Genomic DNA, 15,183 nt, shown 5'->3' with positions numbered 1-15,183 from the left:
ATTAATTGTTCACCACAAGACTAGTAACATGCGCTAACAAAGTAAATAGGGTCAATTTTGATTTCATGTCTACTTTAATGATATAGACAGCAGGCTGCTGTCACTTTAACTTCTCTTTTGCCTCTTGCGTCGGAATGGTTTAAAATCGCTTAAATGTGTAAATTGGCAAGACTTAACATGCTAATGATAAACTTTCACTCTATGATGTTTAAACTTTGCAATTAATCCGCGAATCATATGCGTGCCGAACTGTGGGGCCTGGTTAAGTAAAACTATATAATGTATACAGTTGTAGCTTAATAGTTTTCTCAAGACATAAGGCACAACTTTAAAGCGTTTTCCTTTCATAAACTTTCTCATATACAGAATGTGTAAATAATTTTTTTATGTGTAAATTAAAGTTTTTATTTTTGCAATTCTGACTAATGCATTGTAAAGGTGATAGATAGATAGATAGATAGATAGATAGATAGATAGATAGATAGATAGATAGATAGATAGATAGATAGATAGATAGATAGATAGATAGATAGATAGATAGATAGATGAAAAGAAAACGATATCAGCGTCTATGCCAGCGGACTATAACATTGTTTTTTTTAATCATTCGCTGCCGTTTTGTCATCTGCCGCTTTAAATGCTTGCTAAAGCGGAACGGATTCTGATTGGCTGTCAATGTTTATATCGTTCATCAACTGGAAAAGGTTGTTCGGAAAGTGATTCCAACGATATCGCATCTCTGTGCCGTTATCGTTATAGTTGTGGAGTGAACTTTGCTACTCTTTTATATTAAGAATGATTTTTAGAACTACATCGTTATCCTTATTGTTATAGTTATCATCCTTGGTGTGAACAGGTCTTTAAAAAACCCTGAAAGTTGGTGTCACACACCAATTTCTTATAAAGAACCTTTCTGTAAATGTTTGTTTGATAGCCATTAAATTTCATTTCAATACATGTCTGTATGATTAACAATCAATCATATGCACAACTTTTAGTTTTTCCCTTCTTCACTAGCAGAATCTACCGGTGAACGGAAGAATCTAACATTTAATTGAATGACCAACACACATCTTAAACAGGCCAATCTGTACATCATTAAACAACTAAACACATCCAAGCAGTTTCTTTCACGGCTTTAGTTATTTGCATGATGCAACTCAAAGGACTACATGAATCATAAATGTTTTTTCTCGAGCCCTCTTTGGTGACTCTCTCCCTCATCATCCAGCTTTCTTTTTCCTCTCTGTGACTGAGTCATCTAATCACACTCAAGGTCTTCTGGATTCTCAGAATATGACGCGTATGAATATGATGTGCATCTGAGAGCAATGTTGTAGCCATTTGAGGTCCACAAAGTTTTTAATATTTATTCTCTAATTTCACATCCTTTCCATATGACTGTTTTTGATGATTTGTTTTCTCACACACTGTAAAAAAATCATTTAAAAAAAGTAAGTAACCTGGGTTGCCTTAACATTTTAAGTTCATTAAAATAAAAAAAACTGAGTTAATACAATGGAGATTGGTTTAATCAACAGAAACTCAAAAAATGATGTTATCTGAACCACTTAAATAATCTAAGTTGATTTGACAAAATGATTTTTTTTGTGTGTGTGATAACAAATCATGAAATTATATATATATATATTTACAGTGCAGAGTGTTATAACTATTATATAGTTTTACTATAGTTGTGAAATCCATGCCCTCACTTTATGGCACAGAATTACATTTGATATCAGCTTTTCAGTGTCATACAAAGAGTTATCGTATTCTTACTAAGCAAGAACAGTTCACAGAGAAGTAAACAGCATTATGCCGAAGACTACAAATCATGATGTGCTATTTTATATGCTATTATGCTATTTTATACTCACGGATCATAACATCATGTTCATTTTTATTTGTGGTTTGAGAAGTTAAAAAGTGATGTCGTCCAAGTGGATGGTCATTAATGTCAATTGTTGTGCATTATCAAATTGGCAGTGTGATCAGCCAATCACAGCCTCTTCTCAAGTGTTTTTATATCTGTAGTTCACTACTCCCTCCTCACAATCTCAATGAGAACACAACAAGCTCAAAAGTGACGTTCCTTCCTCTGAACGTTCCTGGTAAATGAGTGCTTGCATACTATTCGATCTCATAACAAAAACCTATTTTATTTATATTACTGTCAATCATTTTCTCAAGCAAATTTTGACAGATTTTTTGATCCAAGTCTGATCAAACTCTGTGCAGGTCATTCGAAAGGTGCACCAGGGGGGAAAAAGGTCTTTAATGTAGTAATACCTAAATCATAAAATTTTATTCAAGTCTAAAATAGTATTTAACATTACAGAAGCTAAATGCATTAGGTTACACCAACAAAAACAAGTTTTAAGATTAGATCAGGTAGAAATAGATGCTTAATAATTACAGATTCCCAGAGAGGGATCGTTTCTAATGAGCTTCCAACATTGAACGGCAGTATTTTCACTATTTTTAAAAACTTACAGAACCCATTATAACATCTTTCCTAACAGTGCGTTTCAGTGTGGGAATCGTAGAAGACGTTAAGAATTTACTGCACAGTACATTTCCTTAAGAAAGACAATAAATTCACAACAAAGATAGTAGAGAGACAGTAAACGAGTGAGAAAGAAGCTCGGAGGGGAAGAAGACCCATCTTTGGGGTGGAAAAATGGACGAGGGGGATCTGAAGGAAGAGAAGGAGGGGTTGCAGCATAAGTGGTGTTCAGTGATGGATAGACTCGGGCCTTGAAAAGCCACACCTGGCTGACTGCTTTCAAAAGCACAGCTTTGCTCATGTACAGCGGCGCTATGCGTTTCAAACATCTAGCGTCTTCTTACTATCTAAAGGCGTCGCATACTGCAAGTGCAGTCAGAATGCGTGCCAGCAAAGGGAAAAAAGATGCTCTTTTCTTGTGCGTGTGCAACTTGGTTGTGGTGTGTGGCGTGTGTACTTTGTGTTTGGACTTGTTTTGCAAATCTGTCAAGAACATTAGTGTGTATTTACACATGTACTGTTTATGTGTGGGTTTCTTTTCTATTACTCTTTGTTCGGTTCACTTGATGAAGCTTTTTTCTGCAATTAATGGGCCTGGATTTGCGATGGCTGAAATTGTTTTTATACCCCTTCTGAACGCCATTCTCTACTCACAACGGTTTAGATCTGTTATAACAATTATTTGTTAGAATTATACATTTTCTTTCTTTTTTTGTCTTCTTCATTTAAAGCTTATTGATGATGGAAATGAAAATAAATACTTCAGAAAATGTTCAAGTAATGTGTTCAGTTGAGTAAAATACATCAAATAAGTAGATTTTTACTAAGAAATTCATAATAAACAATTAGATTTATAAATTTCCACACTGTAAAAACAAAACTACGTAATTATAAGAAGACTAACTATTTTAAGAGCTATGTGACCTTTACCTGATTTGGCAGTTAAAATGTTTGTTTTAAATAACTTTTTTTTAAATAAACACTTTTGTCATATATTTTTGGTTAGAATTTTTATTTATTAGTTTAGTTCACATTTTTTTAGGTTAACTAAAATCCAAACAGATCCAAATCAGTTTATTGGAATGTTTCAATGTAATCAACATATTTGACTTTATAAGATGAAAAATCATTGTGTATGTCAATGGCTTCACATTATTATTGTTAGCATCATCAATCTTCATTTTTTGGTTCTTTGATGACATATTCATAAAACTTAATCTATAAGTTAACCATATCTGCTACGTTTACAGTGAAAATGGTTTCTTTTTGTGATGGCAATGAATTACAACTTTTAACACTTACAAAAAAGTTTTCACAAACAGTAAAAGGAAAATTAACAAAATATTCAGTTCATAGTAACACATTATTTTACAGTTTCTTTGTTACACGCCATGTTACATGTAGTTACTATAGTAATTACTATAAATTCTGATTCATTACATGGAACTAACCCTAAACCTAATCCTAACCCTAACCCTATAGTAAGCACATGTAGTTAATTATTATTAGTAGTACTTAAATGTATAACTACACTGTAACATGAACACCTTAAAATAAAGTGTAACCCAGTTCATTTCTACATCTATATGCATTAAATAATATCTGTAATACACATTTAACACGCAATCTACTGTTTTTAACTTTTAGTTTTTTGTATTTAATAATCTTTGTTAAGTAACCCTAAAAAAGTCTACAGACGAATGAAAAATTTTTTGGTCTTTCTGACAGATCTGACATGAATCATCTTCTGATAAGAGTCAAATCTGGTGTGTTGAGACGCTCGCCGGAGTTATAATGCCCTCGTGAACTTGGCCTGATTTTATCTCTCTCTATCTCTCCTCCCTTTTTTATGGGGCGACTGAGTGACCAGGTCAGCTACTGTTCATTCTGCCCACATAAACACTCCCCAGTGCCCATTTCAGACCTGGATTGAGCCAAAAAACAAACAGACATTTTATGCTCACGACTGCAAATACAATCAAACTCATCGGCTGATCCACAAGCCCATATTATTGTCACGCAAACACTTAAATCATGATGCAAAATAAATAGCTATATCACAGTAACTTGGCACAAATTTCAGGCACAGCATCGTCCCCGTTCACTCCTCATGCTATAAGTGGAGTATATGAGGACTCAGATGAGGGCTGATCCCGATTCTACACTGGGTATTAAGTAGCGTTTGTGCTCTCCAAAGCCTGTCCTACCTATTAACCCCTCTGATGTGCTTTCTCATGATAATCAGCCTGTTACCCACCGAGGAGCAAGGAATTGTGGGATGTTTTCAGAGGAGAAACCCCCCCCACCCCCCCTCCCTTGATGCACATGCTCTCTCTCTCTCTCTCTAACTCACACACTGAATCAAGCATGTAAGATGCTTTTTCAGAGAACCCATGAGCAGGAATATGAAAAATAAACTGCTGAGACGTTTGTTTGAAACGCACCAAAACATCTACATCTCTCAAAGCAGACCAAAAAAAGCAGAGTTATCGTAAAAGACAGCACATGTCGAGAAAAACGTTTGAAATAAATAACTCGCGTTGAAGGATGTGCTCAACTTGGAACAAGAACCAGAAATATTTTCAAGAAATATTCAAGTCCATTTCCCAATTCTCCCTAAATTATTAACACGCAAAACACTTTTGCCATGACAATAAACAAGCTTTAATCGGTCAAACCATTGTAAAGATCCTCAGAAGCAAAAGATCCTCCTAACCAGAGGCAAAGCTGAAAAACGAAACGGTCTCACACATCACAATATGCGTTTCAACATGCAATGTCAATAACAAAAGCACTGTCTCGTGACGATCTCACTTCCATTTCCTTATTATGAAGCTCGAGGCAGTGGCAGTAGAGAGCCATGATGGAGCACAACCACCAAACAAGAGCTCGTCACAACCTGTTCTTTATCAATCACTGTTAGAAAGACATTTGCAAGCTCTTTTCACACAGCTTAAGTCAAATGTTTCGTTTAGATTCAGCATTTCAACGCACACAGCAACACAAACAAGTGCAAGAGGTATAACAAAGCAAAGCCAAATAGAAACTTTTACCCAATAATGCAGGTTTTAACCATCAATGCATCTTTTTGAGAAAGAGATGTCACACAGCTACAGGTGTTTGAGCACGTGGATATAGTGCTGCAACTACATTGACTGGTGAATTAAAGATTGGTCGCAGTTATGCTCATACAAAAGCAATGACAAATTAACTTTGATTGCAATTTCTGTCCCTTACAAACCACTTCAAAGAGCTCTCTGCAATGCAATGTAATGCAAACAATGGGTAACACTTTAGTTTAGGGGCCAGTTCTCACTTTTAACTATAGATGCTTATTAGCATGCATATAACTGGCTGTTTATCAGTACTTATACATCACATATTAATGGCTTATTCTGCATGACCATATTCTACATCCCTTAATCCTACCCAATGACTAAACTTAACAACTACCTTACTAACTATTAATAAGCAGTTATTGGGAGTTTATTGAGGCAAAAGTTATAGTTAATAGTTTGTTAATTGTGAGAAGTGTGACCAAAAAACCAAGTTTGACCAAAAGAAGTGTAATTATTGAAGTCAAAACTATTTCAGCAAAATGTTCCCCCTTAATTTCATACGTTTTCAGTGTTTCAACTGCATTTTCGTTATTAGTAACAATATTCGTAATGGCCAAACAAATTGCAGATTGTAACTTTGCTACCAACTTCAAAGCAGCAATTAAACTTTATAGTGGGTTACATTTTTAAAGAAATATGAGAAAGATGTCACAGCTACAGGTGTTTTGTGCATGTGGCTGTTGCAATGATCTTTACGGATGATTGATTAGTAGATTTTATAAACATATTTGCAACCAAAGGTCAAAACTTTTCATTTTATCCCTTGAAACCTTTCAATGAGCTCACAACACTGTAAACATGCGTCCATCATTCTAACAACATATTTGTGTCCATCAATGAACTTTTTATTATTAAAATAATACATGCCATTTGCCCTGAATTGCAGATTTCCTTCGCCAATGACTAAATTAAATGGTTAGAAAAGTATAATAAACTCATCGCTGCAAGTGGCACGCTTTGATTTTAATTACGAAATGAATGCAGAGCGTAAACTTATGTTTTCAATTTGGTGGGTTTAATTTGTTTACAGTGTAAACAAAGTTCACTGGTGCCTCACAGTTTAACACACACACACACACACTGGGATTATTTCTTAGCAGAAAGATTCTTAAAAATGTGCCACACATATGACCACAATGCCAAGCAACATGTAAATGAACATTAAAACGAGGTTCCCCACACCTCAAAGTCACCGCTTGACACTCTTGTTTGTTAAGTACCTCTTCTTAGGAGCACACAAACAAACATTATACAAAAGTCACAATCCGCCCAGGAACATCCGATCTGTAGCAAACAAATGACGAACAGCAGATAAGCCATAGCAGCATGGAGGGAGAGCAACAGTACAAGACAAACCAGACACAAAATAGTTGTATATTTACAGCCCAGAGAGATTTTCTCATATTAAGGAGTGAACTATTAATAGACAGACGCGTTTGTATAAACTTAATGTTTGAAAGTCAACAGGAACGGTACTTCAGCTCGCGTGTGTCTACAGCACAGGCATAAATATTCAGAAATTAATTAAAATTCAACTATTCACTCCAAAGTCACACTGAACACCAACCGACACAGCCAAGCCGATGATCGATCAAACGCAAATGTAACGGTTTGTAAACAAATTCCATCCGCGCTGTATTTATCGATGAAGTTTGCGAAGCGCGAGCGAACGTGCAATTAAAAATTAAATACCCGGAGCCTCAACAATGTTTTACAAAAATAAGCCAAAAATAAATGACGTCGGCTCGGGAGAAAATATCAAGGGTGTTATTACTATGAAGCACTCTTGTATCATCTGCCATATCGATCAGCGGCCGAACGAGCAGTATTAATTATCGGGATCTCATTAAAAAAACATGCACACATCAGACCGTGCAGCTACATTATGAGGACTTGCAGAAAAAAAACGAGCAGTTGCCACCAAAAACTTTCCAGCGCCGCATTAGTCAATTTCACAAGGAACCGCCGTCACATTCCAGCACCGACTAAGCGCAAACCTACCGTGGGAGCCCCACGCCACCGTTCCCGGTCTTTCTCCTCTTGATCTGTTGTTTTATTATTTTTTCCAATTTTTTTCTCTAATTTTTCTTTTTTCGGGGCCTGAGTGTCTCGCGCTCCTCAGGCTGCAGCAGCAGAGTTATGGGGCGCGCGAGCATTGTGGGAGTGTGACGTCAGGCCACTTTCACAAACTTTTCACAGGGGCTGGTAAACTGTTGTGCGCGCGCGTGCGTGTGTGCGTGTTGTGTGTGTTTTTTGGGGTTGTAGTTTACACACCGTTATGATTAATGGTGGATAGCGGCGGGACAGATGAGTCTCATCGCTGAATCGCTGTATATCGAAAGTAAAAGGATTGAGACAGCCGATAGCGTTTTTAAATTATTTAATGCAGGCATGTTTAATGCAAGGTGACTAAGTCAACAAGCTCTTTATTTTATACAGGACGCCGCGCTGTTTTGTAAAGCAATACAAACTTTTATCGTGACTCTTTTGATTGGTAAATCTCTATTTAAGCAGTAGTCATAAGTAGCCTAATTAAAAGTTGGAATAAACGATTAATTTAATGTGTTTACATAAGTATGGAGGAAGTATAATGATTTGCATGAAGTTTTATTGATGCTTTTCTAAATTTTGATTGGATTTCTGTAAATAATTTCAACTTTTAAACATTTTATTTAAATAAAATCAAAGTAAAGTAAAATGAGGTGATACACTGTTAAAATTCATTTTCATGATTTGTTATCACAAGATTTTTTTTCTTTTGTCAAATCAACTTAGATAAACCTTCATTGTATTAACTCAAATTCTTTATTTCAATGAACTCAAAATATTCAGGCAACCAGGTTACTTGCTTTTTTAAAGTTAAACCAACAATTATTTTGCAGTGTAAGTTTATTCCACTTTTAGAAAAAAATAAATAAATAAATAAATATGAAGTTTACACCTTAAAAACTTACCATATAGTGAGAAACGACAGACATTATTTGTGACAGGTTAAATGGAGGAAACATTTTACAGTGTATAATTTGTATAAATAGAAAACTATTTGGTTTATTGTATAGGAGGTATACTGAAGTATTGTTCTTATTTAGGCTATATTGTTTATGTTTTGCAAATATGAAATAAACTTAAAATGAGCATTGGAGTCACTGTTTATTTAAAGTGTCCTTTTAGTCTAATAAAAATTAAAATATAGATAAAAAAATGAAATCAATTTGCTGAACCACAAATAGTCATACAACCTTTATTTACCAATCTTAAACAAACTTTGGATGATCTTCAGAACCTCTAGCAAAGTCCAAAGTTGAAGTTTTCTGCCCTGACAGGTGTTTGTGTTGTAGTGACCATCAGATATTGTGGAGAACAATTTAATAAGCAAAAACAAAAACACAAAAAATAGTAATTAATCAAACAAAAGCTTTGAGAAGATGATGATTATATGGGGAAGCCATGTAAAATGATTCTGTATAATTGAATTACATTCCAAATAGAAATCAAGACATCAGGCATAAACATGCTCATTCACAAGCAAACAAACTTTGGACTTTGGACTTGAAACGTCTGGAGTGTCCTGTTGATATTTCCTCACTCTAAATCTGGTCAGATTCAATTCTCAAATGATTATTGAACAAAATAACTTCTCTTTAGAGAATTAATCAAGTATTAACATCAAGTAACATTCTATACCGCTTGAGCGATTACATGTGTGTGTGTGTACGCCTGAAGAGAATGTTGGATTTAATGAAGGATGAGGAGGGCAAGTCCCACGTGTAGTTTCCGATGCTCCCGTTTCACCTTGTGTTTTGGGGGAAGAATCACTTCCAGGGCAAACCAGCCCGTTTCCTCACCACCCCAACCCCCTCCGCCCAGCGGGTGTGTGTGTGTGTGTGTGTGTGTGTGTGTGTAGGGGGTGGGGGAGCAAGGGTCTTCAATAAGCCTCTCGACATGCTCAATGCAAAGGGGCGAAACCTTTCCGAGTTTTTATGTTAAAAAAAAGAAGAAGAAAAGAAGAAAACCCTCCAGGAGCGTTTCTAGCATGCACCTGAGTGGAATTAAATGTTTTCACGAAGGTCTCAGTACTTTTTTTGCTGAATGTGAATTGATGAGATTTGTTGTTAAACTGCTCAAAAAATGTACACGGAAAATGTTTGGATACTGAATGATAATTTGGAGTGATAATATCAGGTAGTTTTGAAACGGAATTGTTGCGGTTTTGGTGAGTCGGAAGAGATGTTAAGCACATCTGAATTGCTTGCAAAATATTTATGCTGAATTTCTTATGAGCCTTTTCCTTTTAATTCACACGTATCCTTGACTTATATAAAATATCATTAAATAGCTGGGTTATTCTTTGATTCTTGAATATCGGTATGGAAACATTGTTTTTCTAGCCTTTTCCCAGACAAAAATATGCTTTAGGCTTTATATATATAAACAGAAAACTTGGTACTTGTCAAAAAGCTTAAAAAACGTTTCGTTAAAAGATTCTCCACGTCTTACAGTCGGTTGAGAAGAACATGAAAAGTAACAGATCATGGATTTCACCTATAATCTGAACAATCAAAAGTGAAAATATGACACTTAAAATGACTTCCGTTTGACTAATGGTTAAATCATATTAAATCATATAGCCTATTTTAATTAAATGGCATTAATTTATTTAGATACTAAATAAAGCACTTTTTTTACACTGTGAGTTATACAGCAGAATTTACAAACAATGCAAAAGAATAACAAACTTGTAACAGTTTGTACACCACATTAAATGTAGACTAATTAGATTTAGTCATATTTTAAAAGACGTTAGTCAAGGAAAAAAGATCAAAAAGGGGAAACCCAAATGACTGTAAATTATATGTGGTATGAGATGATTAAAGGTTAGGAACTGGGGCTTTTATACAATTAAAAAAGACACAGAAAGAACCCCAAATTACTCATTGATCAAATAGCAAGTGGATGAACTCCTTGCACCTATTTTTATTTTCCTAAATGTTTAAAGATGCTATTGCTGAAGATCAGATGCTCGTGTAACATGGCTATCATATATTTTTTTAAAAGTAAAGAACAATTTAAATAGCAAGAACAAATACATTTATTACAGCTATTACACAGGATTATATAACATAACTGAATAAACTCTTTTAAATTTGCAATGTGAAGGGCATTAAAATCATTCAAATGTGTTGTGGCCATTTTTTTATTTTTTTTTTTAAAGAATTTGATTGAGGATGAACTGACTAAATTTTAGTAATTGTTAAAACAGCTGGTTTAGAACAGGTGTTTATGCCACAACAAAGTTTATTATTATTTATTATTTTATAATTCACTCTTAAAAATAATGGTTCTTTATTGGCATCTATGGTTCCATCAAGAACCTTTGGCATCCATGGAACCTTTCCATTGCACAAAAGTTTCTTTATATCAGAAAAAGGTTCTTTAGATTTTTTCAAATGTTCTTCAAACTAAGAAAATATGGTTCTTTTTTTAAGAACTGTTGACTGAAGTTGACTGAAAAGTTCTTTGAGGAACTGGTTCTTTGAGAATGGTTCTTCTATGGCATTGCTGTGAAACCCCCCTTTTGGAACCTTTATTTTTAAAGTGTTGCTACTAGAAATTTTTAAAACTACACATTTTCCGAACACAGTTTATGTGTTCCATCTGTACTGTTGTGTTCCTTTCATCTTCAGTGAAATGTATCACTGTGTAATTTTTAGGAAATAAAACATAAATGTAAATGTTAAGGCATGACGTGTTACTTATCGATGATATTCATTGAATGATGAATGATATGAATCATATGAATGATATTCATTGCTTGCAGTAATTGTTATGGTTCTTGGTTCTACCAAAATATCCACATTTCAGTGAGATACACTGTGTTTTCAGGCACCAGTCGAGTATATCTGAACCTTCACTGCACTCAGTCCAGCGGTCAGAGGCGACAGAAGGATGTGAAGAGAAGGTCAGGTAAACTTCACACGCCGTAAAGTCAAGGTGAGAGGCTGCTGTTGAGTGAGCGAGCTGAGAGCGGCTGTACTTTATCCAAACTAAAGACTTCAAATCATCAGTTCATGAAGGAATAAATAAATAGAAAGTTAACTTTATTAACAGCAGGCTAGAAAAACCAAACAAATACATGAATAACCTTTATTTACAACATATTATAGAGATGTATCATGAACCTGTCATACAGTAGTAACAATGCATTATTAAACCTAACAAAATTGAAACATTAAAGCCGTGAGCCTCAGAATTGAGCAACAGAGAAAGTCCTGATTGCTTTGTATTATTCAGGGAGACTGAGGAAAGAACATGCAAACACATTCACATTTACAAGTGTACAAAGCTGCGATATTAAAATGACAAAGATATTCCAATATCTTTATATTGGATATATATCTAATATATGGAATGATATGCAGTGAGGAATATATCCTTACAGGTTATGGAGAGATGATTCAGAAACACTTTACATAAGGTTCATTTGTTAACATTAGTTAATGTATTAACTAACATGAACTAACAATGAGCAATTAATTTGTTACTGTATTTATTAATCTTTGTTAACGTTACTTAATACAAATACAGCTATTCATTGTTTGTTCATGTTAGTTCACAGTGCATTAACTACTGTTAACAAGATTTTAATAAAGTATTAGTAAATGTTGAAATTAACATTAACAAAGATTAATAAAAGCTGTACATGTGCAGTTCATTATTAGTTCATGCTAACTAATGTATTCAACTTATGTTAATGAACCTTATTGTAAAGTGTTACCGATTCAGAGTGTTTATCCAAGGACATATTCATATTCACCTCGGTACAGGGATTGATATTACCAGGAAATGAATAGTTGAGATATTAGTTTAGGAAATTATCTGATCATATTTTGCTGCATGGGAAAAAAAGAAACGTACCTAAGCTTTAATTGGAATACAATGTACGTTTCCTAAAATGTGGTGTGGTGAATGATTCAAAAGTGCAGCATATTTACAATGATGTGACCAAATATTTAGGTGAAACTGAAGCTTGCCTACCACTTTGAAAACACTAAATAAATATGCTGAAGCCAAATGTAGAACATGACCAGCTTGATTGAGTCCAGAAGGATGTCGTTCAGAAATCAAAGAGTTCGTTTAATTTGGGAAGTTGCTTTCTCTCTCTCTTTCTCTCTCTCTCTCTTTCACACACAAACAAGCCTACACACACAGCTTCTGTTAGACATCAGCATCCGCACACATTTTGGTCACAATGATCTTTGTCTTTTAGTTCTTAACCCAAACCCGTTTAAAAAGGAGAGCCAGCTGAGGACTCATGAAATGCTTGTATGTTTATTTATTTATGTTAGTTTTTTTCTGGACTTCAGGTTGATTACAGTGGAGTGGTGGTCTGTCATTTAGACGCTCCAGATCGATTTTAAAGTGCTCTGTGAAACGCCACACACCACACTGCCGGCCCAGTAAAACCTCTCCTCTCTCTCCACCTCAAAAGTGCTTGTAAAAAAACCCTATTATGAGGAACAAGGGGAGAGTGAGTTTCAAAGCAAAGTCAACCCTCCATTCCTGCAAGACCAGCTCCTAATTGCTCTCTGATTAACCATGGGACTCACAAAGCCAATATTTGGCTCTTTATACGAATGCCATGATGACAGGAAACAGAACGGGGGGAAACACGCACATGCACACTAAAAAAAAAAGCCTGAGAAGTGTTTGAAGGGTATTGGGAACATCTGTGGCTGTTTATGAGTAACTAGCCGGTAGTCAAACCTCTAACAGGTTTAGGTGTCATCCTAATTCCTCCCGTTTTCCTTCTGTTGATTTTTGCCTCTCGACACTACGCTTCTGTTAGTTGGTTTTATACAAAATCCAACACATTTACCCAGAGGATCCTTCCACCTTCGACACAAGTTATGCCAAAGCCCTGCACAAAACATCTATGACAACAATGGCAATTAAGTAAGGGGTGATTTGTACACATCTGGAGTGGATTTCCTCACCAGAACGGTCCCTGGCGCACAAAATCAGCTCTTTGGCTGCCTTCTCTCCCTCTATACTGTTGAATTGGGGACTGTAGCATGTTTTTTATGTGTTTGGTTAAAAGCAGATGGTTGGTTTATGTTAGCTCAGGAAGGCGATGCACAGCTTCGACGCACTGTCAAACCACCGATCACGGAAGCCTGCGCTTTGCGTTCAGAGACTGGGTTTGGGTGATGACAATGTTCCACACTTTAAATCAGACAATGTGACAAAAGGTGCATCTGAAATCACATGTCTGAGTCGATATACTACATGTGATGAGGAACAGACTTTGTGACCATTAAAAAAAGTTTGTTTTATGCCTATATGAATCTGTATGGTGTGAGAATATAATGTGTCTCTGTGCTGCCATGCAGTCACAATTTCTCTTCTGTGGCCTCACGGGATAGTAACGTGTCCATCAGATGCACACATTTCACCTACTTTTTTAGGAATACTATGAATTCGGACATACTATTTTAATTGTTTTTCACCTTCCAGGGAATTAGGCATGTTCAGATGTATAGGGAAATCTGTGTTTAATGCTTTTCTAAGGAAAAGGAATGTGAAAAATACTGTAAAGACATTGTCTGGTAAATCTACAATATGTTCTTCATGTGGTAATATCTAAATTAACTGGTTTTATTGAAGTAATAACAGTCTTTAATATGAACAAAAAAATGGTCGGTTTCAAACTAATTTCTCAAAAACTAACCAAATTAACACTGTTTTTTGAGACAATTGCTGTTGATGCCTCAACAAGAGTTAGTTTTTTTTTTTTTTTTTTTTTTTTTTGAGGTAAATCATTTTAGAAAGAGGTTACTTTGAGCTCTTTTTATATATTAAGATAAAAAAAAAAAAATTTTACATAAAAAAGATTACGTAGGTACTTCACCTTACATTGTAAATAAAGTTGCTGCCTTAAATTTTTAAATACAATTAACTTGGATGTTTAAGTCATTTCAACTTAAATTATGTTAAACTGACTTAAAATGAGATTAACTTACAAAAAAGTTGAAAATTGCTTAAAAGATTTTGATGAGTTTAAAGCAATGTAAAAACATATGTTGTCATAACTTATTGATCATATAATTTTTTTTGCAGTGTAGAAATAACAACTGCACATTTTCTTTTAAAGGGAAAGTTTGCCTATTAATGAAAATTCTGACGTAATATTTTTATATATTATTTATAGCCGAACTTTCATTTACTCATCATGTTGTTCCATATAGACTTTCTTCTGTAATAAGATATTTGATGAATGTTTTACCTGTTTTTGGACCCTATTTATTGTATGGATAAAATATAGAAATGCCTTCTTTTGTGTTGAGCAGAAGAAAGAAAATCATACAAATCTGGAATGACTTGAGGGTGAGTAAATGATAGATGCATTTTCACTTTGGGCTGCTGAATAAAAAAATTAAAAATTAAAAATTAAATAAATCAAGCTGACTACATTAGGTTGCACCAAAAAAAGTCATTTCAGGGTCAGATGAGACATGATACATGTTGAAATTTTTTTTAAATTAATCAATCTTTTGC

General features: G+C 34.7%; 1 protein-coding gene across 1 annotated transcript in view; it reads right to left on the bottom strand.

Moving 5' to 3' along the window:
* plagl2 (pleiomorphic adenoma gene-like 2) overlaps positions 1-7,769 on the bottom strand; it is a 39,685-nt gene extending 31,916 nt beyond the window's left edge. The window contains exon 1 of the mRNA XM_084098539.1: positions 7,630-7,769. The gene's annotated coding sequence lies outside the window, so the exon portion shown is untranslated. The remainder of the gene's footprint in view (positions 1-7,629) is intronic.
* Positions 7,770-15,183: the final 7,414 nt, after the last annotated feature.

This window comes from Abramis brama (genome assembly GCF_963993115.1).
Source record: "Abramis brama genome assembly, chromosome: 22".
Classification (NCBI taxonomy): domain Eukaryota; kingdom Metazoa; phylum Chordata; class Actinopteri; order Cypriniformes; family Leuciscidae; genus Abramis; species Abramis brama.
Note: the sequence above shows the minus strand (reverse complement) of the source record. Positions and strands in the feature narration are given on the sequence as shown.